Raw genomic sequence first — 23,870 nt, 5'->3', positions numbered from 1 at the left:
GCTGAGGCAGGAGAATGTTGTGAACCTAGGAGGCAGAGCTTGCAATGAGCAGAGATCACGCCACTGCACTGCAGCCTGGGCAACAGAGCGAGACTCCATCTCAAAAATAAAATAAAATAAAATAAAATAATAAAATAAAATAAAATAAAATATATATAGTAAACTTTAGAGCAGCACGACACAAACTTGCATGCTCACAAATTAAGAGTTTTAGCTAATTTAAAAATGGAGATTAAGTGGAATTTCTAAAAATAACCAATAAACAGAAAACAGAGATAAAAGAAACACCAAATGAGTAAAATAGAAAACAAATGTGGTGTTAGAATTATCCCAACTAAACTAATAATTATGTCAAATATAAATGGCCAAAACATGCCAACTAAAAGGTAGATATTGTATGGTAAAATGTAAGAAAAAATACCTAACTAAATTGTGTCTAGAGGAAATACATATTTCCTGTGAAGACAGATGTTAGCAAAGATATATGAGGAAAAAAAGATATATCATCCAAGCAGTAATGTTAAGAAAGCTAATGTACATGTACTTAATTCAGACCTTCAAGATAAAAGAAACAACAACAAAAAGAAAGATAAATCTGAAAAGCACAAATAGACAGATTTAAAATAATATTTGGAGGTTTTAACTTAGCTCAAAAATTTCAAGAATAGGGAGACGAAAATGAGGAAGACTAGAGAAAACTTAAATAAAACCTTTAACCTACTTACCTAGTTGACAACCAATATTCTCATTTTATATTGATAAGTTTGCCATCACTAAGTTCCTCTGGCATCATACTTAGAGTCCCCCAAATGGTGTCAAAGTCAGTATCCCCCCAGTCTGCTATTTCTTCTATTTCTGTTGAATTTCAGTTTCACTTTCAACATTGCCATTTTTGTTTATTTGTTGTACTTTTACATCTACTGGTCAATTCCACCTTTGATTTTTCACTTTTCAAAATCTCACATAAGTGTATCACTGAAAGATAGAGACAGTATAACTCCATGCTTTCATTGGTATGCATAAACTGAATAACATGAAGTAAACAATCAGCAGCAGACTGAAAAAAGTGACATGATTGGTCACTGATTATAATGCATATCTGTTGCTTATGTTGTGATTTGATGATCTAGAGGTGAAATTTGAACCATATTTTGGAGGCACTGGTGTCATACAACTAAACCCATAGTAATGGATATCCAGGCCTATCATAAGCTTGAAAATCAAGCTAATTTCTGTAAATATTTAGCAAACTATATCTTAAGTACAAAAAGAACAGAAAAGAAATTGGAAAGTTTACTCAGTAGTTTTATTTTTGAAATAATTTTGAAGATGATATTTTTAAATCTATCATATGTATTTAAGTTTAAATAAGTAAATATGTTGTTACTAGAAACAGGAAATCAGTATGAGCAAAAACAAACATATAATAAATTACAAAATCCAATAAATTGGGAAAATCTTTGTTGAAAATGTAAGTATATAAAACAATATGACTCATAATTTCAAAATATAATCCCTAGCTATCTCCACTGAAAATACCTAGAAGCAATGCCATATCCAGCACCAAAATCTTAGTTACTATATACAGTTTTCCAATAAAAGAAACCAGGGATCTTTGGGGAAAAAAAAAAAAATGTTGGCTGTAGATCTAAAGCAGTGAAAATACAAGGTAAGCCCATAATGTCATTGACCAGAAACCAAGGGAATGCTGAAAGACCAAATGATGCATGCTTAAAGGACAGAAGGAAAGCTAACTAAATTCAGGCAAATTTGATTACTGTCAAATTCTGTGGATAAACAGTGTTTTCCGAAAGTTCCAAAATATAACTCCCTTGTTTATTTGCAATTTTCTAAAAGAAAACAAAACTTTATCTAGTAGAAATGAAAACTTCAACCAAGTGAGACAGAGAGTTTTTACACAGATACCGATGACTGAGCCTTCTCAGGGTAAATGCCATTAAAGAGTAAAGCCTGGAAGCTTTACAGGCTTCATTATCTGCCCTACATGCTGTTGGGGAAAAGCTGAGTGTTGGGAAAAGCTGAGGCAGGGCTTGCATGCCTAACATAATGTAAAAGAGCCTTGGAACATGTCCAGGGTCCAGGGTCTAAAACCCCTCGTGGCCTTTGGAACACCAAGCTCTGTACCAAAGGGTGGAAGACTGCACTGCCACACAGCAATCTAAGCCCAGGGTGTAAAACCCCTCGTGGCTTGGATGGAATCCAGGGCTCAGGGCATAAAATCCCTCATGGCCTCTGGAATGTGTCTAGACTTGCTGACTCCTTGCTTCTGGTACTCCCAGGCTTGTGGATCGATTGTCTTAAACCAGAAGAACATGTTTCCCATTATATCAAGTAGCAGAACATGTTCCATATGCTTCAAAGAAAATGCTAAACTGTCACAGCTGTAGATCATGCACTTGATGCACTGCTTTCTTTCAATCCCCATATCATCACCATGTGCTTCTTTGTTTGATCACCAAAAAATAGTGTGGACTTCCAGAGTCCTGGGCCTTTGCAGCCTCCATACTAGCATTGGCCCCCTGGTCCCACTTTATGCCTTAACTTGTCTTATCTCATTCCTTTGACTCCGCCAGACTTCGTAGCCCCCATGGCCTGGTGTTGAATCTGATCACCCCAACACATGCTTTGTAAATTTTTCTACCAGTATTTCATTTTCAATTTTTATTTTAGATTCAGGAGGTACATATGCAGTTTTGTTACGTGGGTATATTGCATGATACTGAGTTTTGGAGTACAGATGATCCAGTCACCCAGGTCGCAAGCATAGTATCCAGTAGGTAGTTTTTCAGCTCATTCCCTTCTCCCTCCCTCCTCCATCTAGTAATCCCCCCACTGTCTGTTGTTCCCATCTTTATGTCCATGTGTGCTCAATGTTTGGTTCCCACTGATAAGTGACAACATGCAGTATTTGGTTTTCTGTTTCTGCAGTAATTTGTTGAGGATAATGGCCTCCAGCTGCATCCATGTCGCTGCAAATAACATAATTTTGTTCTTTTTATAGATATGTAGTATTCCATGGTGTACATGTACCACATTTTTTATCCAATCCACAGTTGATGGGCAGCTAGGTTGATTCCATGGCTTCCTGTTGTGAATAACATTGCAATGAACATACATGTGCATATGTTTTGTTGGTAGAATGATTTATTTCTCTCTTTGTTTACATACCTAGTAATGGAATTGCTAAGTGGAATGGTAGCTCTGTACTAAGTTATTTGAGAGATCAGCAAACTGCTGTCCATGGTGGCTGAACTAATTTACATTCCCACCAACAGTGTATAAGGCTTTCATTTTCTCCACAACCCCAGGAGCATCTATTATTTTTTAACATTTTAACAGCAGCCATCTGAGTGATACGAGATGATATCTCACTGCCATTTTGATTTGCATTTCTCTGATAATTAATGATAATGTTTTCTCTCAGTTCCTGATGTGACGTGCTCCTTCACATCTCAGTGATATTGACCTTTGTGTTACATTTTCTGGGATGTCTCTTCTCTTTTGCTTCCACTCCTAAATTCACCTTGTCACTCAGGGCACATACCCCCAAGCTAGTTAATTTCTTTTAATCTTTTAAGACAACAAAATTAAACTTCCTCAAATAAGTTTTTTTTTTTTGTTTTTTTGTTTTTTTGTTTTTTTTTTTTTTAAGACGGAGTCTCGCTCTGTCGCCCAGGCTGGAGTGCAGTGGCGCAATCTCGGCTCACTGCAAGCTCTGCCTCCCGGGTTCACGCCATTCTCCTGCCTCAGCCTCCCAAGTAGCTGGGACTACAGGCGCCCACAACCGCGCCCGGCTAATTTTTTGTATTTTTAGTAGAGACAGGGTTTCACCGTGGTCTCAATCTCCTGACCTTGTGATCCGCCCGCCTCGGCCTCCCAAAGTGCTGGGATTACAGGCGTGAGCCACCGCACCCGGCCTCAAATAAGTTTTCTTATAGGTCAGGTCAGGACATTTTGTCCTATGCTCTAGTCATATTCTTCTTCTTTCTAATTATTATCACAATTTTGATTACATATTTTAATATCCCCTCATTCATTTCTGCACTAGTGTATAAGCTCTAAAAGGGGAGACAACATGTATATTTTGTTTATTACTCTGTCCTCACATAATAGAACAGTCACATATACATAGAAGGTACTCAAAAATATTTTAATGGATTAATATATGGACAAATGTAGCTAAAATTTTAATTTAAAAAATAATTTTGCCTTCTCATGTTTTACCTTATACAATTAATAAATATGCAACTTGTCTTCAATTTTAAACCAAAAATTTTTCTAATATTTAACTAACAGCTATCCTTTACTTTTGTAGAGTCATTGAGAATAATGCTGTGAAGTTCAGGATAGAGAAGAGATCAATGGTAAATCCCCAAATGAGGCAAGCATCCAATACAGGATTATTCCAACTGGTAAAATTCTGATGTGTTTGTTTATCTTCTTAATACCTTTAAACATACAGTGTGAAGGTTTGTTGATTGTATTGATCATAGAGCATCCTGTGGAGTTTTGTGTTACTCCCTTCCAAATAATAGACTCACCTTGAAAATGTAAAGGTCAAAACAAGGTAAAGGTTACAACTTCTTGACTGACAAGCATTTATTTCTTTCATGAGGTTAAGATTCTTCTAAGTCATTGTCACTGATTTTCTTCTGCCAAAAGCTAGATATCTTCCCCCAAAAAACCATAGCAATTAAATGAAAATAAAGAATAGAAATAAATCAAATCAAACCATAAGAGAATTGTCAAGGTAATCGCCTTCTTTTGATAGACTATTGTATCCTATCTTATATTTGTTCTAAGGATTTTTCTCACCAGATGTTCATATTTTCTAACATCCAAAATGCAATTATTGAACTGGCTTCTGCAAAGTGACATACAACTATGTAAGAAAATATTTTAAACATTGATTATGTCAGTTTCCTCTCAAAGAGTTTCTAGAATGTGATTGTGAGGTACTTTTAGATATCATTTGGGAGATTTAGAGTTGATAATCAATGAGTATAAAGTTGCAGTTTTACAAGATGTGTAAGCTCTAGAGACCTGATGTATAACATTAGACTTGTAATTAAGAAGAGGTAATGTACACTTAAAAATCTGTTAAGAGGGTAGATCTCATGTTAAGTGTTCTTAACACAATTAAATAAACATAACAATAAAGGAACTTGCATCGGATTTACTTAGGGAAACTTAAATAAATATCTCTTTTATTTATATATTAAAGTTGAAATTAAAAATAAATATATAAATAAATAAAACAAAATAGACATAAACAATAAAAACCAGACATGGAAGCTAATTTTAATCATAGATCCATATAGGGGTACAACACTATTTATTGTTTGTTTTAGTTTTTGATTTTGTTTTCTAAGATTTGTCAAAAAGGTCTACACATTCTAATTACCAATCTAAGTAGGATGATATATTCATATGACAGGTTTCTCTGTTCAGAGCAGGCAAGAATGTGGCTAACTTCCAAAATGAATTAGACATCTACATTATCTTGATGACTGTCATTATGTGGAACGTATGCTCACACGATTACAAAGTTGGACATGTGGTTTAAAAGTACCATAATAATATGCAGCTTATTGTATTACAAAGGGGCTGATTTAAGTGGTTACTTAAAAGATACATAAGCATTTTAAAAACAAATACTTTTAAAAGTGTCTAATTTAGAAATTAACTGTACTTACTGAAATAGAATCTGACATTAAAATAAATTAAATTTTACATTAGCCAAAGTAATTCTCTTTCAGACAAAGTGGCTAAAGATTTAAAGATTAAAACAATCAAACATTTTACGAGTTTTTCTATACTCTTGTGTGTGCAATTTGGCAGAATAGTCCTTTTTTCTCTCCAAACTGGAAAATGTTGAGATTTGCCTTTAGGGACTTATTTAAAGTTAAAATATTTGTGCTGACTAAATTATACAAAGAATGATCTGTCATTCTTTAATGTTGCAACAATGTCAACAATTTTTTTTACTATAAATTTAAGGCCATGTTATGTGAAACTGTATTAAAATTAGCCCAGTAACTTTATGTGAGTCATCTTCATTTCTGCATAATGTTACCAGGCCTAATTTGACCCTACTTGTATTAATTCATTCTTTTATTCATTCATTCTTCCTGCACAGCAAATTTCTTTCAGAACTCCTCAAAACAATCTATATAGGTTTCTAATCTAAATTCAAAGTTTGAATTTAATTAAATTTGAACAAAAAATTACATTAAGACATAGTGGCAAATGTTATACTAATCTTCATTTACAAATTTCTCCATTAAATTATAGATAAGCTGTTTTCCATTGAGAAACAGGAAAATTTCAGATTCCCAAATATCAGTTGAATCCATGCACTGAACCCTATTATTTGTCAATAGCTCATTAAAAAATACACACACACACACGCACACACACACACTGTTCTTTTTATCTATATACATTGTAGATGGACAGATAGGTAGATGAATGGATAGAGATAGATAGAGAGAGAGAGAGAGAGAGAGAGAGCAAATTCTACTGCCCTGCCATAAGCCATATGTTTATGTGAACTAGAACTTAGATATTAAAAGAATGAGCTGGATAATCATTAATCCATTAGAAAAAATTCCTATGCTGAAATATGTCTTATTCAAGATTGAAATGTATTACTAAAGCTGAAATACACATATAGATACACAGAAGACAATTCCTGGTAACATTTACATATTAAGGGATAACATTAAAATCAGATAGCCCCAAAGTAAATAACTATAATCAGATAGATCTATGTTAGAGTACCAGCTCTGCAAACTAAGAACCATGCCATCTGGAACAAGATGACTAATTTCTGTAGCCCAAGTTTCCCAAACTATAAATATAGTATTAAAGTACCTTCCTCATTGGGCTCTTGAGACTTTACATAGGATATAGAAGCAAAAATAAATAAAATACAGCATGACACCTGGCGCATACTAACGAAACTCTGTATAGGCATGGGCAAAGACTTCATGTCTAAAACACCAAAAGCAATGGCGACAAAAGCCAAAATTTACAAGTTGGATCTAATTAAACTAAAGAGCTTCTACACTGCAAAAGAAACTATCATCAGAGTTGAACAGGCAACCTAAGGAATGGGAGAAAATTTTTGCAATCTATCCACCTGACGAAGGACTAATATCCAGAATTTACAAAGAACTTAAACAAATTTACAAGAAGAAAACAACCCCATCAAAAAGTGGGCAAATGATATAAACAGACATTTATCAAAAGAAAAAATTTATGCAGCCAACAAACATATGAAAAAATGCTCATCATCACCAGTCATTAAAGAAATGCAAACCAAAACCACAATGAGATACCATCTCTCACCAGTTAGAATGGCTATCATTAAAGTCAGGAAACAACAGATGCTGGAGAGGATGTGGAGAAATAGGAACACTTTTACACTGTTGGTGGGACTGTAAATTAGTTCAACCATTGTGGAAGACAGTGTGGTGATTCCTCAAGGATCTAGAACTAGAAATATCATTTGACCCAGCAATCCCATTACTGGGCGTATACCCAAAGGATTATAAATAATTCTACTATAAAGACACATGCACATGTACGTTTATTGCAGCACAATAGAAAAGATTTGGAACCAACCGAAATGTCCATCAGTAATAGACTGGCTAAAGAAAATGTGGCACATATACACGATGGAATACTATGCAGCCATAAAAAAGGATGAGTTCATGTTCCTTGCAGAGACATGGATGAAGCTAGAAACCATCATTCTCAGCAAATTATCACAGGAACAGAAAACCAAACACTGCATGTTCTCACTCATAAGTGGGAGTTGAACAATGAGAACACATGGACATAGAGAGGGGAACATCACACACTGGGGCCTGTCAGAGGGTGGGGAACAAGGGGAGGGATAAGATTAGGAGAAATACCTAATGTAGATGATGGGTTGATGGGTACAGCAAACCACCATGGCACGTGTTTACCTATGTAACAAACGTGCACGCTCTGCACATGTACCCCAGAACTTAAAGTATATAAAAAAAGAAGTGCAGTATAGTAGATGATGATAAACACAACATAAGACAATATGGAAAATATGAGTAAAGAAGTGATATAATTCAAAAGAGGCACGGGAAGGGAAACTTTGAGAATGAACTGGGTAATTTTTCAGCTAAAACCCAGAACAACTTCTAATCTTAGAGCAGCAGAATATGGCACAAAGATGTACCATGAAGCAATCTTTTTTATCACATAATGTTCACTTAGTAAATTGGAGAAATTTCCTTTTTCAGATCTTAATATAGTTAAAATTCATATACATAAAGAGATTCCAAGCTGAGATAAAGCAAATGCCTCCCTTTAAAAACTCAGTTGACTCCAAACATTGAATACAATTTAAAATATCCTAATTAGAATTATCAAGATCTTTACATTAATTCTTAATAAAAGAATTAATGTGAAATTGAGTTCAAGAAATCAGAACATGGTATAGAGGTAGAAAAAAAAATCTCAAAACCATTTATGTAAAATTAAAACATCTACACACAGACACACATACACACACACACATATAATTGCATATTGTCTCATATTTAGAGGCACTAAATTGCAGATGGAATGTTACTTAAAAAGACATTAGTTAATTATAATTTTGCTCTTTGAATATTTATAGTAAGAAGACCCAAAATAAATAAATTTAAATGAAAATTATATGACACAGAAGACATTTCTAGAAATTTTTATGTGAACTAGAACTTTGATATTAAAAGAATAAGTGGGATAATCATTAATCCATTAGAAAAAAATTCCTATGCTGAAATATGTCTTATTCAAGATTGAAGTGTATTACTAAAGCTGAAATATACATATAGATACACAGAAGACAATGCCTGGTAACATTTACATATTAAGGGATAATGTTAAAAATAGATAGCTCCAAAGTAAAATTTGATAATCTACCAATACGAGATTCAGAATAGGTTACAAATTTTTTTTATCAGCAAATCAAATGTTAGAGAACAATAAAACAATTCACAAGGTTTTGAGAGACAAATGAATGGACGTTCTTGAACTGTTGTATAAATTATATCAAAAGATATCCAATTTTGAACATGGAAAAGTTTAGAAATAAAGGTTTAGAAATAAAATTTATCAGTTACTCTGCTGTGTAACAAGACATTCTGCCATATTTACTGGCTTAAAACAATAGACAGTTTGTTGCTCATGAATCTACCTGGATCTGCTGGGTTGTCTTCTGGTATTTCCTAGGTTTCTTCCTGCATCTATGGTTGTCTTCAGGTGGGCTAAGCATTTCTGGTGTTCTTGGTAAGGTATGATATTATTTCTGGAACTGGAGCTAGTAGAAACTGAGCTGAATAGGTTCAGTTCCACATTGTCTCACAGGCTCTAGAAAGGTAAACCAGCCTTGTTCATAAGGCAGATGCAGAGGTTGCAAGAGAATGGAAGCAGAAAACGTCCCTTAAGGCTTATTTTTAGAACTGGCATAACTCACATCTGAAGAAATATGTTACCAAACAGGTCACAAGGACAGCCCAGATTCAGTAGTTAGGCAAAAAACAACACTCTTGTAAAGTGGAGAGATGAAAGAGAAGGGTAAAGAATTGTGGCTATTTTGGTATCTACCAAATTATATTGAAATAAAAATTTTAAATGCTGCAGAAATTGAAAAAAAAATTCTTGATAGAACAAATAATAATTTGAATGGACCAACTCATTATGTATACTGGATTTTGATGATTTGTTTATGTGTCAATGTGGCTAGGCTGTGGCATCCAGGTTTTGGTCAAATGTTATTCTAGATGCTTCTAAGAAAGTATTTTTTAGATAAGATTAATATTTAAATCAGTAGAAGTTGAGTAAAGCAGATTACCCTTCATACGGTGGGTAGGCCTTATCCAAACAATTGAAGGGCTTAATAGAAATAGACTAATCTCCCTAAAGAAGACAGAATTATGGCAGCAGGCTTTTTTGGACTTGAATTGAAACTCTGCCCTGGGTATCCAGCCTGCTGGCTTACCCTAAAGATTTTGATCTTGCTAAGTCTCCATAATTGCATGAGCCAATTTCTATAATTTCTTTCTCTAATGTATGAGAGATTTATTTTAAGAAAGCCCAATAATCAGTTTAAAATACATATATATATATATTTATATAATATCTTTATATATTATATAGATATGGGAGAGAGAGAGAAAGGGAGTGAGAGAGAGAGGTATATACTGTTATATAGGTTTTCTGGAAAACTAATGCCCAGATTTTAAAAATATTTACTTTATATATTCTGGTTATTAATCCCTTGTCAGGTGGGTAATTTGCAAATATTTTCTCCCATTCTGTGTTAAAAAAAATTTACAATTTAGTGTGGACACGTTATGCAATTGTATTTTATTATTCTCATTTAAAATTATAAATGAATTTTATTTTATGTGATGTAGTTTTATAATTATTGTTTTTTTCTATGAATTATTAAGATCATGCCTTATCCATATATGTCAACATAAACAATACCACATATCTACTCTGATTATTAATTATTTGTGAATTCATAACATAAACACTATTTGATAATTTTGTGTTTTTCCTTTTATGTTACATATTTTTTTCTTTCATTTGTGGTTTACATCTAATAATTTTACATATTTATGAGGTCCATGTGATGTTTTGATATATACAAATACAATGTGTAATAATCAAATCAGAGTGATTATCATATTTATCACCTTAAATAGTTATCACTTATTTGTGTTGGTAAGATTCTAAGTCCTCTCTTCTAGCTATTGAAAATAGACAATAAATTATTGCTAATTATATCAATACTACGGTACTACAGAACACTAGAATTTATTCCTCCCATCTAGCTATAATTTTGTTTTCATTAAGCAAACCCTCTCTAACCTCCCCTCTCCCTAACCTTCTTAGCCTCTAAAAACTGCAATTATATTCTCTACTTCTATGAGCTCAACGTTTTTTAGCTCCCACATATGAGTGAGAATCTGTGGTATTTATTTTTCTGGGCCTGACTTATTTCATTTAACATAATGCCCCCCTGGGTCACTCATGTTGCCATGAATGGCAGGATTTTATTGTTTTATTAATAAATAGTATTCCATTGTGTATAATACTATTGTGGTATATATCACATTTTCTTTATACATTAATCTGTTGATGAACTTTAGGCAATGCTTCACGGCTTTTATCATTTCAGGTGAAAAGTGAACTGCTAATCCTATGGTGATTACCTTGTAAATAAATGATTGCTTTAATTTCTTTCAATGTATTCTCTATATCTAGCTGGCAACATTTCACTAGGATGTGTGTGGGTGTTGATCTGCATTTTTTTCTACTTGATGTTAATTGAGCTTATTGTACGCGTAGATTAATTTTTTAAATCATATTTGGAAAGTTTAGCCCATCAGTTCTTCAAATATTTTTCTACTCTCCATCTATGTCTTTTGTTCTCTCTCCTTATTTTCCTCCCTCTTCCTTTCTTCTTGTACTCCAATATGTGTGTCTTGGTGCCCTTAATGATATTACACATTTCTTTGAGGGTCTGTTCATTTTTCTTCATTCTTTTTTCTCTGTGTTCTTCAGATTACATAATCTCTACCAATCTTGCCTCTAACTTATTGATTTATTTTTATGCTTGTTAGAATATACTTTTAAGGTCTTCTAGTGAATTCTTCTTTTAAGTTATTGTACTTTTTAACCTAGAATTTCAATTTGGCCTTATTATTTCTATCTCTTTATTAATATTATTTATTTCATAATACGTTTTTGTACATATATATACATAAATGAATGTATAATTGCTTAATTGTGTTGTGAAAGAATTCACAAAAAGTGATGTACAATGGAATGTAGTGAGTATATATATATACATATATACATGTATACACATGTATATGTATATATGTATATATATTACATTCACAAGGTTTACAAGTATCATCACTGTGTATTTCCAGAATTTTCCATCATCCCAAACAGAAATTCTGTACCCAATAAGCAATAACTTTCCATTCTCTCCTCCCTGACACTCTGGTAACTTCTTAATCTAATTTATGTTTCTATGAATTTGCTTATTTGGTACCTCACATAAAAGTAATCATGCAATACTTGCCCTTTTACGTGTGGCTTACTTCACTTAGCCTAATGTTTTCGAGGTTCAGCCAGGTTGTAACAATATGTGTGTATATACATATATATGTATATACACATATATGTATATATATGTATATTTGTATATACATGTATATATGTATACATACACATATACATGTATATGTGTGTGTATATATATACACACTACATTTTCTTTATTCATTTGTGGATACTTTGGTTTATTCCATATCTTTGCTATTGTGAATACGGTTTCAGTAAATGTGGGAATGGTATCCCTTTGATATACTGATTTATTTTTTCTTTGGATAAATACCCAGAAGCGGGATTGCTGGACCTCATAGTAGTTATATTTTAGTTTTTGGAAAATTCCATAAACTGTTTTCCATAGTGGCTGTACTCATTTACATTCCCCTTAATAGTGTATAAAATTTCCCCTTTCTTCAAATCCTCAGGAACAACTGCTGTGTTTTGCCTTTTTTAAAAAAAAAAACATTTTTTTCTGGATACATAATAGGTGTATATATGTATGGGATATAAAGGATATTTTGATATAGGCATATAATGTGTAATAATTGTACCAAGGTAAATGGGGTATCCATCACCTCAAAAATTTATCCTTTGTATTACAAACAATCCAATATGCTTTTAGTTATTTAAAAATATACAATAAATTATTATTGACTATAGTCACCCTTTTGTGCTATCAAATACTAGATCTTAGTCATTCTATTTTTTTGTAACCATTAACCATCCACACTTCCCTCCCACTCCCCACCCACCCTTCACAGCCTCTAGTAACCATCATTCTACTCTCTATCTTCATGAGTTTGATCATTTTAATTTTTAATTCCCACAAATAAGTGAAAACATGTGGTTTATCTTTCTGTGCCTGACATTTTTAACTTCACATAATGACCTTCAGTTTCATCCATGTTGTTGCAAATGACAGGATCTCATTGTTTCATGACTGAATAGGACTCCATTGCATAATGTACATCTTCTTTATCTTTTCATCTGTTGATGTGCACTTGGGTTGCCTCCAATCTTTAATATTGTACATACTGCTGCCAAAAAAATGTGGAAGTGCAGAAATCTCTTTGATATACTGGTTTCCTTTCTTTTGGGTATACACCTAGGAGTGGGATTGCTGGATAATATGGTAGTTCTATTTTTAAGGAACCTCCAAACTGTTCTTCATAGTAGTTGCACAAATGTACGTTTCCCCCAACAGTGTATGAGGGTTGATTTTTCTCCACATCCTTCTGGCATTTCTTATTGTATGTCATTTGGATAAAAGTCATTTTAACTGGAGTGAGATAATATCTTATTGTAGTTTTCATTTGCATTTCTCTGATGATCAGTGGTGTTGAGCATATTTTTATATATCTGTTTTCCACTTGTACATCATCTTTTGAAACATGTCTAATCAGACCTTTTGGCCTTTTTAAAATTAGATTATTAGATTTTTTTCTTACAGAGTTGTTTGAGCTCCTTATATATTTTTGTTATTAATTCTTTGTTGGATAGATAATTGTAATACTTACTCCCCTTCTGTTAGTTGTCTCTTCACTGTGTTATTTCCTTTGCTGTGCAGAAGCTTTTTAACTTGATGTGATTCCATGTGTCCATTTTTGCTTGGTTTCCTGTGTTTGTGGGGTATTACTCAAGAAATTTTTGCCCAGAACAATGTCCTTGAGAATTTTCTCAATGTTTTCTTGTAGTATTTTAACAGTTTGAGGTCTTAGAGTTAAGACTTTAATTCATTTTGGTTTGATATTTGTATATGGTGAGAGAGAGTGGTCTAGTTTCATTCTTCTGCATGTGGATATCCAGTTTTCCCAGCAACATTTATTGAAGAGACTCTCCTTTCCTCGGTGTACGTTCTTGACATCTTTGTCCAAATTGAGTTCCCTGTAGACTCCTGTAGAGGTATGAATTCATCTCTGGATTCTCTATTCTGTTCCAGTGGTCTATATGTTTACTTTTATGCCAGGGTCATGCTATTTTTGTTTGCTCTAGCTCTGTAATATGATTTGAAGCCAGATAATGTGATTTATCTAGTTTTTGTTTGTTTGTTTTGTTCTTTCTCAGAATATATTTAGCTATCATGGGTCTTTTGTGGTTTCACGTAAATGTTAGGATGGTTTTTTTTCTATTTCTGTGAAGAATTTTATGATAGGGATTGAAATGAATCTGTAGGTTCCTTTGGGTAAAATGTAAATTTTAACAATATTACATCCTTCAAACCATGAAAATTAATTGTATTTCTATTTTTGTATGTCCTCTTTAATTTATTTCATGAACATCTTAAATCGTTTTCATTGTCTAGATCTTTCACTTCCTTGGTCAAGTTCATTTGTAGGTATTTAATTTTATTTGTGGCTATCATAAAATGGGATAACTTTCTTGATTTCTTTTTCAGATGGTTCACTGTTGGCATATAGAAATGCTACTGATGTTTGTGTGTTGATCTGTATCCTGCAACTTTCCTGAATTTGTTTATCAGTTCTAACTGTTGTTTTGGTGGAGTCTTTAGTTTTTTCTTAATATAGTGTTATCTGAAAACAAGGGTAATTTGACTTCTTTCTTTTCAATTTGGATGCCCTTTATTTCTTTCTTTTGTCTGATTGTTTTTGCTAACACTTCCAGTACTATGTTAAATAAGAATTGGCAAAAGTGGGCATCCTGTTGTGTTTCAGATCTTAGAGAAAAGACTTTAAGTTTTTCTGCATTCACTATAATACTAGTTATGGGTCTATCATGTATGACTTTTATTATGTTGAGGCATGTTGTTTCTATCCTCAGTTTCTTTGAGGGTTTTTATCATGAAGGGATGTTGAATTTTATCAATTGCTTTTTCAGCATCAATTGAAATGATCATATGTTTTTTGTCCTCCATTCTATTGATATGATATATTACATTAATTGATTTGCATATGTTGAACCATCCTTGCATCCCTGGGATAAATTCCACTTGGTCATGATGAATAATGTTTTTAATGTGTTGTTGAATTCTGTTTGCTAATACTTTGTTGGGAATTTTTGCACAAATATTTATCAGATATTGCCTTGTAGCTTTCTTTTTTTGACATGTCTTTGTCTGGTTTTGCTATCAGCATAACACTGGCTTTGTAGAATGAGTTTGGAAGTATTCCCTCTTCCTCTATTTTTCAGGGCACTTTGAGGAGGATTGGTATTAGTTTTTATTTTAATGTGGTATTATTCTTAATAAGCAAGATGTGGAAACAATCTAAGTGTCCACTGATGAATGAATTAATAAAGAAATTGTGGTATATATTCACAATATAATACTATTCAGACCTATAATAAAAAAGACACTGCCATTTGTAACAACATCAATGAAACTAGAGGACATTATGCTAAGTGGAATAGCCCAGACTCAGTAAAAATATTCCCCATGGCCTCATTTATATGTGCAGTCTTAAAAAAAAAAAAAAAAAAAAAAAAAAGTCAAATAAATAGAAACAGACTAGAACGGTTACCAGGGACAGGGAAGGAGAAGAAAATGGAGAGACATAAATCACAGGGCAGACATTTGTAGTTAGGTACAATGAATAAATCTAGAAATCTGAAGAACTTTAGGACTTTAGTTAATAATATTATATTTTATACTGAGGATTTGCTGAGAGTAAATTTTTTGTGCTTTTACCACGCACACAAAAGTATATCTAGGGAAGGTGATGAATATGTTAATTTCTTTTACTATAGTAAATATTTCACCATGTATATGCATATTAAAATATGTTGTACAGCTTAAAATATGCAATAAAAGCAAATTTCTAAAAATTAAGCAACTGACTATGTTATTGGTAGGAGTCAATAAATTGATGAGTTCAGTAGAGCAGATTTATAAAAAATGTCCAAATTGAGATGAATGGTGAGAACCTAGACATAAGTTTGTAGATGTATTAGTCAGGGTTCTCTAGAAGGACAGAACTAACGGATCAAGGAGAGCTAGTCGGAGTTCCAAAACTGAAGAACTCGGAGTCTGGTGTTCAAGGGCAGGAGGCATCCTGCACGGGAGAAAGACGTAGGTTGGGAGGCAAGGCTAGTCTCTCTTTTCACATATTTCTGCCTGTTTATATTCTAGCCTCTCTGGAAACTGATGAGATTTTGCCCACCGGGGATTAAGGGTGGGTCTGTTTTTCCGGGCCCACTGATTCAAATGTTAATCTCCTTTGGCAACACCCTCACAGACACACCCAACATCGTTACTTTGTATCTTTCAAACCAGTCAAGTTGACACTCAGTATTAACCATCACACTAGGACACCCTGACAGCTAAGATTATATGAAACTCACTAAATTAACAGATTGAGGAAAAAACAATGTATTCTGATATAAGAATAACTATTGGTATTATATCAATAGATTAACTTAAATAAGTTATTAAACTGTATAATAATATTTTAAAATTTACATTGACCAAACAAATCAAGATAAACAATGTAGTGATAAAATATATGAAGTATACAAATGATTTTTTGAGTTCCAAGAAAATAATGTCATTCAAAATGTTGGGGTCCGCGTGTTTCCCTAAACAAAGGAATGAACACACAAGACAACACAAGACAAGACAAACATGGCGGCCGCCTCGAATGGCGTGCTCTGCTTTATTTTATACAGTCGTTTGTGGAATGTTGCCAAGTCACAAGACACATTGTTGTTTTTCTGACCTTTCCCTGACTTTCTGGATTTTCAAGATGTTTACACATAAACAAGCCCCCAGGGTCTGCTGTTTGCCGCTGGCTCCTTTAGTCCTCCCTGTTTACAGGGAAAGAACACCCTGCTTCATTTGCAAGAGCAGGACTTATTGGGAACACCCTGCTTCGTTTGCAAGAGCAGGACTTATCGGAACGTCTGGTTTGCGAGCATGTAGTCCTCTACACAAAATTTCAAAATTACAAAGTCACAGAATTTATCTGAATGATTATAAAAGACTGTGGAATAGAAAATCAAAACATCACTTAGGATAAGCATTTAGATGACACAATCATCCACTCATATATTGTAAAAGTGTACACACTTTGAAAAATAGTAAGCATTTAATATCCTGGGTTCAGAAATAGAACTATGATCACAGTGCTAGCTATAATTTATTGTTCCGAAGTGCTAGAAAATGAGCTAAATGTTTTGATTCACAATCTGATTTAACTTTCATGAACACCCTTTGAATCAATGACTTTCACAAACCCTATTTTGTGGGTGAAGATATTCAGTCATTTAGAGTCCAAACAAGTCCAACAAAATCAGTAAATACTAAGTATTGAGCTGGAATTAAATTCAAGTCTGTGAAATTCTGGAGTAAAGTTGTTTAACTACATTATACTGCCTCCTAATGAAGAACATCCCCCCACCAAAAAAAAAAAAGAAAAAACAACACAACACACACACACATACAAACACACACACACACACGTTAACAGAAAAGCTATGACATGAAAATATCATAACTTAAAGGGGTATAAGTATTAAATTTTATAAAATAATGTTAAATCAAGCCAGAAAATGGCTTGGGATTCAAACAATACCTTTGAATTTTCACCCTTAGAATGTAATGAGTTTATGCTTAATATCCTTGAAACAGCTGAAGTAATTTAAAAACAACTGGAATTTGTTATCTAGATCTATCTATATATCTGTTAAGTAATTTTTAAAAACAGTCTTTTTTCATCAAATTAATATTATTGTCAATCCAGGATTCCAAGGTAAACTTTTGGCATAATAAATATAAATCTAAAAATGCCTTAACTTATTGCAAATTCAGTTGCATTTTTGTAAGCTATGAATATTATATCATGTGACTCAACAAGTTACTTTCTTAATTTATTTGAAACTATAAAAAGGTTATCCATCTTAACAGTATGGGTAAAGTCTTTCTATTGTAAGCATTTGTCAAATTTAATATTTGCTATAGTTTCTCAAATATAGAGCTATATTAGAAGGAAAAAGGGCACTTAGATATGGTCAATCAATTTTTGTTAACACTATCAAAATAAGGTCAATAAACGACTTTTTGTGGGAAGTTGTTTTGGATTTGACACTTTGATGCAAAATTATTTTGACTAACATTTCTTAGATAATTCAGATACTGGATGGCCATAATTTTAAACCACTGATTATACAGTATATGTTTTGCTACATGATTGATTCTCAGAGTTCTCAGAGTCTAGATCAAAGCATCTAGAAGGTTTAATTTTTTTCCCACTGGTGTTTAATTCCAAAATAATTATTTGTTGTTTCTTGCCAAAAAGTTTACCTAAAACATTTATGCTCATAGGAAACATATGATAAAATATATTTGCTTTTTGCTTCCCTTATGCTTCTTTGTGTTGTATAGAGCATTGATCTATTTTCTTGTGAGGACCTCAGGATGGAAATTGGTCAATGAAACATGAGTTTGAAGACAATGGATTAAATAGTGGAAGTCTATTGCATTTTTTTAAAAAAACAGGACCTAAATGATATGTTTTATTTTGGTATCATGCTCACTTGTCTGCTGGCATTATTTGACATTGGTCATGCAAAGAATAACTCAAGAACACTTAATAGAAATTAATAAACTTTACTTTTGTGGAATGAAAAAAAGTATCTAAAGGAGGAAAATGAAGAACACTGAAAAAGAACCTATAAATCCTGAAAACGTATCTTAAGTGATATATTACATTTACAAAGTTATTTACAATACTTATCGCAATGGGTGGGCAACATTATATGCTAAGGGAAAAAGATTAATAATGTGTGGTCTTAATTGTCAAAAAATACATCATGTGATTTTACTTTTGAATTTGTAGTTTCTAACCTGGCACTCACTTTACTTCACTTTCACTTTACTTTTTGCACCAATTGGAGGGTTGAGTTTGACCTAGGAGCAAGACAACCAGTTTAAATTTCAAACAATCCCTAGACTAACTGGGTTTCTTCTGAGAGATAAAAGTGTATTGAAGAGTTCAACAAGATAGTGTGAACTCAAATTTTTTTTTCAACAATATCCTGACTAACCTTAAAGAGAACATTAAAATAAATAGCAAAACTGAAGGTATTCAAACTTGTGTTAAAAGACATCTTAAGCTAGTGAGAAAAAAAAAAAAACAACTTTTTACCATTTTGAAAGGGTAAAACTTTTTACGTATTATTGTTTTACCAATTAGCCTACATATTTTAACATATTTATGCGACTATAATAACAATTAAAATAGCTAATATTATTTGAGTATCCAATATCTTACAGACTTTGCAATTTGTGTTGTATTCAATATACCATTTACTTGTTACAACAATCTATATATCAGATATTTTTGTCAAACTCTCCATTTTACGAATGACAAAGTTAAGGTTTAGAGAGTCTAGTGTATAACAATAAATGGGAGAAAAGATAAGTCATTTATACACGCACATACACACAGGTAGATGGATAGATGTTGTGTATGTGTATATATCTATACATAGAATTAGCTATATATACACACATACATATACATACATCATTTGGCTTTTCAGTATGTTAATATTATATTGAAATTCATTATAAATTTATCAAGATAATACTATCCTTTATTTGAAAGCTAAAGAAAATGAGAGTCAAAAATATTAAATAACTTGTTGAATAGCACACAGTGTTAAGTTAGTAGGGTTAGAATACAAGCTTATTCTCTTTCCAAATTGTCCCACTGCCTCTTCATCTAGGTCCCATTTATCTCTGTACTTCTTTAGTTCCTTCTCTCCTCAGTTTTCTCTAGGAATTTGCTATACAGAGATGAGATGGGTGTGACAGCATGTTTTAATCCTGCCATAACCGTATGTTTTGCTAGTCTGTATTAGAAAGGATTATGCTAAAATTTCTGTGACTTACAAAACAAAAGACAAGTGCTAACTTCCACTACTTGTCCTATATGTCTAAAAAACGGTATGTACATCTGGGAGACAAAGACTTACAGAAATATGAAATTCTGTAGCTGCATCATTAGGACATCAGGTCTCCTTGATTGCCATGCCGGGAGTGAAAGCATGGGGTTTCATCAACAACATTTTCCACATTCCAGAAGTGATAGATATCATGTGCCTCATATTCATTGGTCAGACTAGTTTCTGAACCAATCTCATATAGAAGTGGGCTAACAAGTATTGTCTTCCTTGTGCAGAAAGGTAATGAGAACTGGATATTGGTGAACACTAGTTATGTCCACCAGATCTTCCTCAAAAAATGTCTTGTTCCTGACATGGGAATTCACAGGAGACAATGTCAGCAAGGTCAGAAAAGGAAGACTTTGCATAGAAGATACAAGATGCATAAGGTTTTTGATTGATGAGATGAGAGGTGAAATAAAAAGTAATATAAACTGTACACAACATAAGATTGCCTCCCCAAAGGCAGAAAACAATCTCTCATCCCTATGCTGCAGCTTGAATGAAAAATAATGATACAATTTGCTACTTCTATGGATAAACAAAGAGACCTAGAAGATTGAAAGGCTCTTAAAAATAACCATTTGGGGGTATAATATTTTATAATGGCTCATGGCTTTTATAATTGTTTCTCACTGTGCCTGAGAAAATCAAAGGAGTACATGCAAAGAAATACAAAGCAGCAGCCAGAGTCAGCAATGACAGGCTCCCCACTGAGTGCCATAAGCTCCATTATCTTCTGTCATAGCAACTCCTCAATCAAAGGGAAATAGTGCACGGGAAGCAGGAGACCAGGAAAAATAAAACATACGCAAATTGGCTAAATTATAGCACAAACTACTACTGAAGACACAGTTAAAGAATCATAGAAAAGAGCCGGTATTTTCTTACAGTTTGTTTTTTAAATTCTAGCAAAAATTATATCAATTTACTCTTTTACATGAGATAGTATGCGTTCTCTTAATAACCAAAGAGATGGCTTTTTTTTTTTTTCATTTGTAACAGGTATTTCAGAGTGTTCCTGCCAGTATTATAAACAGAAGTTTATAATATCAATCTATTCTATTCTTGAGCTTTGCATTCACTGTACAATGCATGCAAAGTCACAGTTCTTTCATAAATATTTCATATAAGGTTTGTTGATGTATGTTTTAACTTTAGAGTGTATATTGGTACATGATCTAATAGATGTGTTTCAACAAGAAAGACATAAGAGCACGTGCTTTGCTAATCCTTTCGTAAGTGTCTTTTATCTAAAAATTAGCTTATTTTGTCTGCTGTGTATATGCTTATCTCATAACTATGGTTATAAACACCAGTTTTGTATTTGCCAAATATGCCAATGAACAATTAAAGTATAAATTAAAGAAAATATTCTCATTTCTGTTCTTTTATGGCACAGAAACATATCTTATTTTTTAATATACTTTAAAAATAAACCTTGTCTGCCTTTTAAATCATGAAGATAATTGAGAATTTTCATTTCTCCATCTGATTTCTAAATTTTGCTAGTATTTTTTGGGTTGCATAATCTGTACACTAAATCCAGGTGCTCTGCATTAACTACTGTAATCTGAATGACCCAACTCTCTACAATAAAATAAATGAGAAGCCTAAGTATATATATTAATTATATATCATTCATATCTACAGCCCTATACATATTCATAAAAATGATGCCCTTATGATTTATTTCCTTTCTTAGTGTCTATAATTGTCCCACGTCCTAGTACAAATTAATTATTTTAATTTCTGTTGTGTCATTGCAACATTTTATTCCTATTGTGCAAATATAAAAAGGAAAGAATCTTCTGTGCCCTGAGTCCAAATGAAAATCTCAAGCAACAAAAAAGTGAAGTGATTGGGAAAATAAAATCATTATGAACTGATCCCAACAGCATTTCAGTTTCATTAGTGTTCTATTAATTTAATACCGTAACCCGATTTTAAGTTCTGACAAAGTTCTGTATTGCAGATCTCAGTATTAGGTTAATGTATGAATTGTACTGCACTACACATAAAAATGATGTAAATGTGAATGTATAAGAATAGCCTGACAATTTGAAAAGTCTTTGTAATATTTTCAGAAAATATCCTAGATAGGCTATTATTGAATTATTTGATTTTTATAAATTACTTTTAATTATGGAAACAAAGAGTAGTTTTCTCAAGCCTTAACACCATTGAAGATATTTACGTATCTCTGTTTAACAAATAGATCATGGTTTGTAATTCACGCCAATGATTGATATGAATTAGATTTTATGAGGTTTTCAGGCATTATAAAGAATTAAATAATTAAATATGCTGAAAATTTTCTTAATTCAAGTTTTAAGTTGGTTTTACATAGTGTAAACATGGTCATAAAGAATGATAGTATTATTGGTAACACGCTTAATCCTCATTATATCTCACTATATCCCTCATTATAAAGTATGTACTGTGATTATTCCTATTTTCTAGATGACGAGATGGAGGAACTGAGAGGTTAAGTAACTTGCTTAAGGTTATTCAGCCCAGTAGTTCAGACATAATTTAATCTTTAGTCTGGCTCTAGAGTCTGTACCCCTAATCGATATTATGAAGCGTCCGTTTTTTATTTACACCCTTTTAATTTTACTCTGGCATATTTCGATTTGGTTTCTTGCATCTATGGGACTTTTGGATAATGATAACTTATGTTTCTATATTTACAAAAAATAAACAAACATAAAACATTACAAGTTCATGATTTCTATTTTGACTGGGATATACAATCTGTTACAAAGCAGAATATTAACCGGCTTACCTGCCCTCAAAGGAAGATTTCTTCTGTCTCTGAAATTTTTATGTTGCATCTAAGACTGTTTTTCTCTTGATAACACTAGGATGAGAAAGATGAAAATAGACTATAGCCAGAAGGTGTTACTGCTGTCTCTGCGACTATCTTTTTGCAACTTGAGTTTTTCTTTCAGTTTGTTAATTTGTAATTCAATCTCTCCCATTTCATCTTGGCCCTTCCTAGTCTTCACAGAGTTCATTTACTTACACATATCATTAGCTAACCACTGCAGTCATCTAAGTTTTTAGAAACTTAGATGAGTTTGGGCACATTCAGAGTGGCATGGCCACCAGTTTTTACAAACTTAAAAGCTGCAGAGTACTTCTTAGGAAAGCTGAACACCTCTATTTCTTCCGAATTTATTAAAAAGTGTGATAGTGTGAAAAAGAGTTATACATAAATGTCTTAGCATAACTCTATCTATGTTTTCATCCAGTTATTACGCTAATAGTAGCGTCATCAAATTCAAAGATTTTTATTATTGTTTTACTTGAGGAGAATAACTTTCAACACTTACTGCATATACCCTGTGCATACCCACACACAAACACACAATGCATATCTATTGTTTAACAGATTCAAAATAGATATAGTTAAAATCAACAATATTGCTTAGAAAAAATATCTGACATGTGGTAATCTATAATGAAATATAATCATTAATCTATAATTAAATAATATTTTGAATATTGTTATTTTTATTATTACTGTTTTTTATTGATCTTAATGATTCTGTTGACATGGTAAAGCCTATCTGAATGATTTAAACAATTATTGAAGGTAATACTAGAGGGAAACAGGTGATCTGGATAATTCACCTTTTCATTGCTAATGTTATAAACCTCATTTCATAAAATAACTACCAGTGTGAGCCACTTTGAAGTACAGCATTCTTCTCTCTTGACTTACAAACCTCCACACCATATTTGAAATCTCCCAAGTGAAATATGATTGGCCTACTGCAACA

General features: G+C 32.6%; 1 long non-coding RNA gene across 2 annotated transcripts in view; it reads right to left on the bottom strand.

Annotated features, from left to right (window-relative positions):
• The window catches only part of LOC135966585 (uncharacterized), a 275,133-nt gene extending 252,189 nt beyond the window's left edge, over positions 1–22,944 (bottom strand). For both annotated transcript variants that reach the window (XR_010580009.2, XR_012420974.1), the window contains exon 1: positions 22,871–22,944. This is a non-coding gene — a long non-coding RNA (uncharacterized lncRNA). The remainder of the gene's footprint in view (positions 1–22,870) is intronic.
• Positions 22,945–23,870: the final 926 nt, after the last annotated feature.

This window comes from Macaca fascicularis, chromosome 12, assembly GCF_037993035.2.
Source record: "Macaca fascicularis isolate 582-1 chromosome 12, T2T-MFA8v1.1".
In the NCBI taxonomy this organism is placed as follows: domain Eukaryota; kingdom Metazoa; phylum Chordata; class Mammalia; order Primates; family Cercopithecidae; genus Macaca; species Macaca fascicularis.
This window is presented reverse-complemented; position numbering and strand designations above follow the sequence as displayed.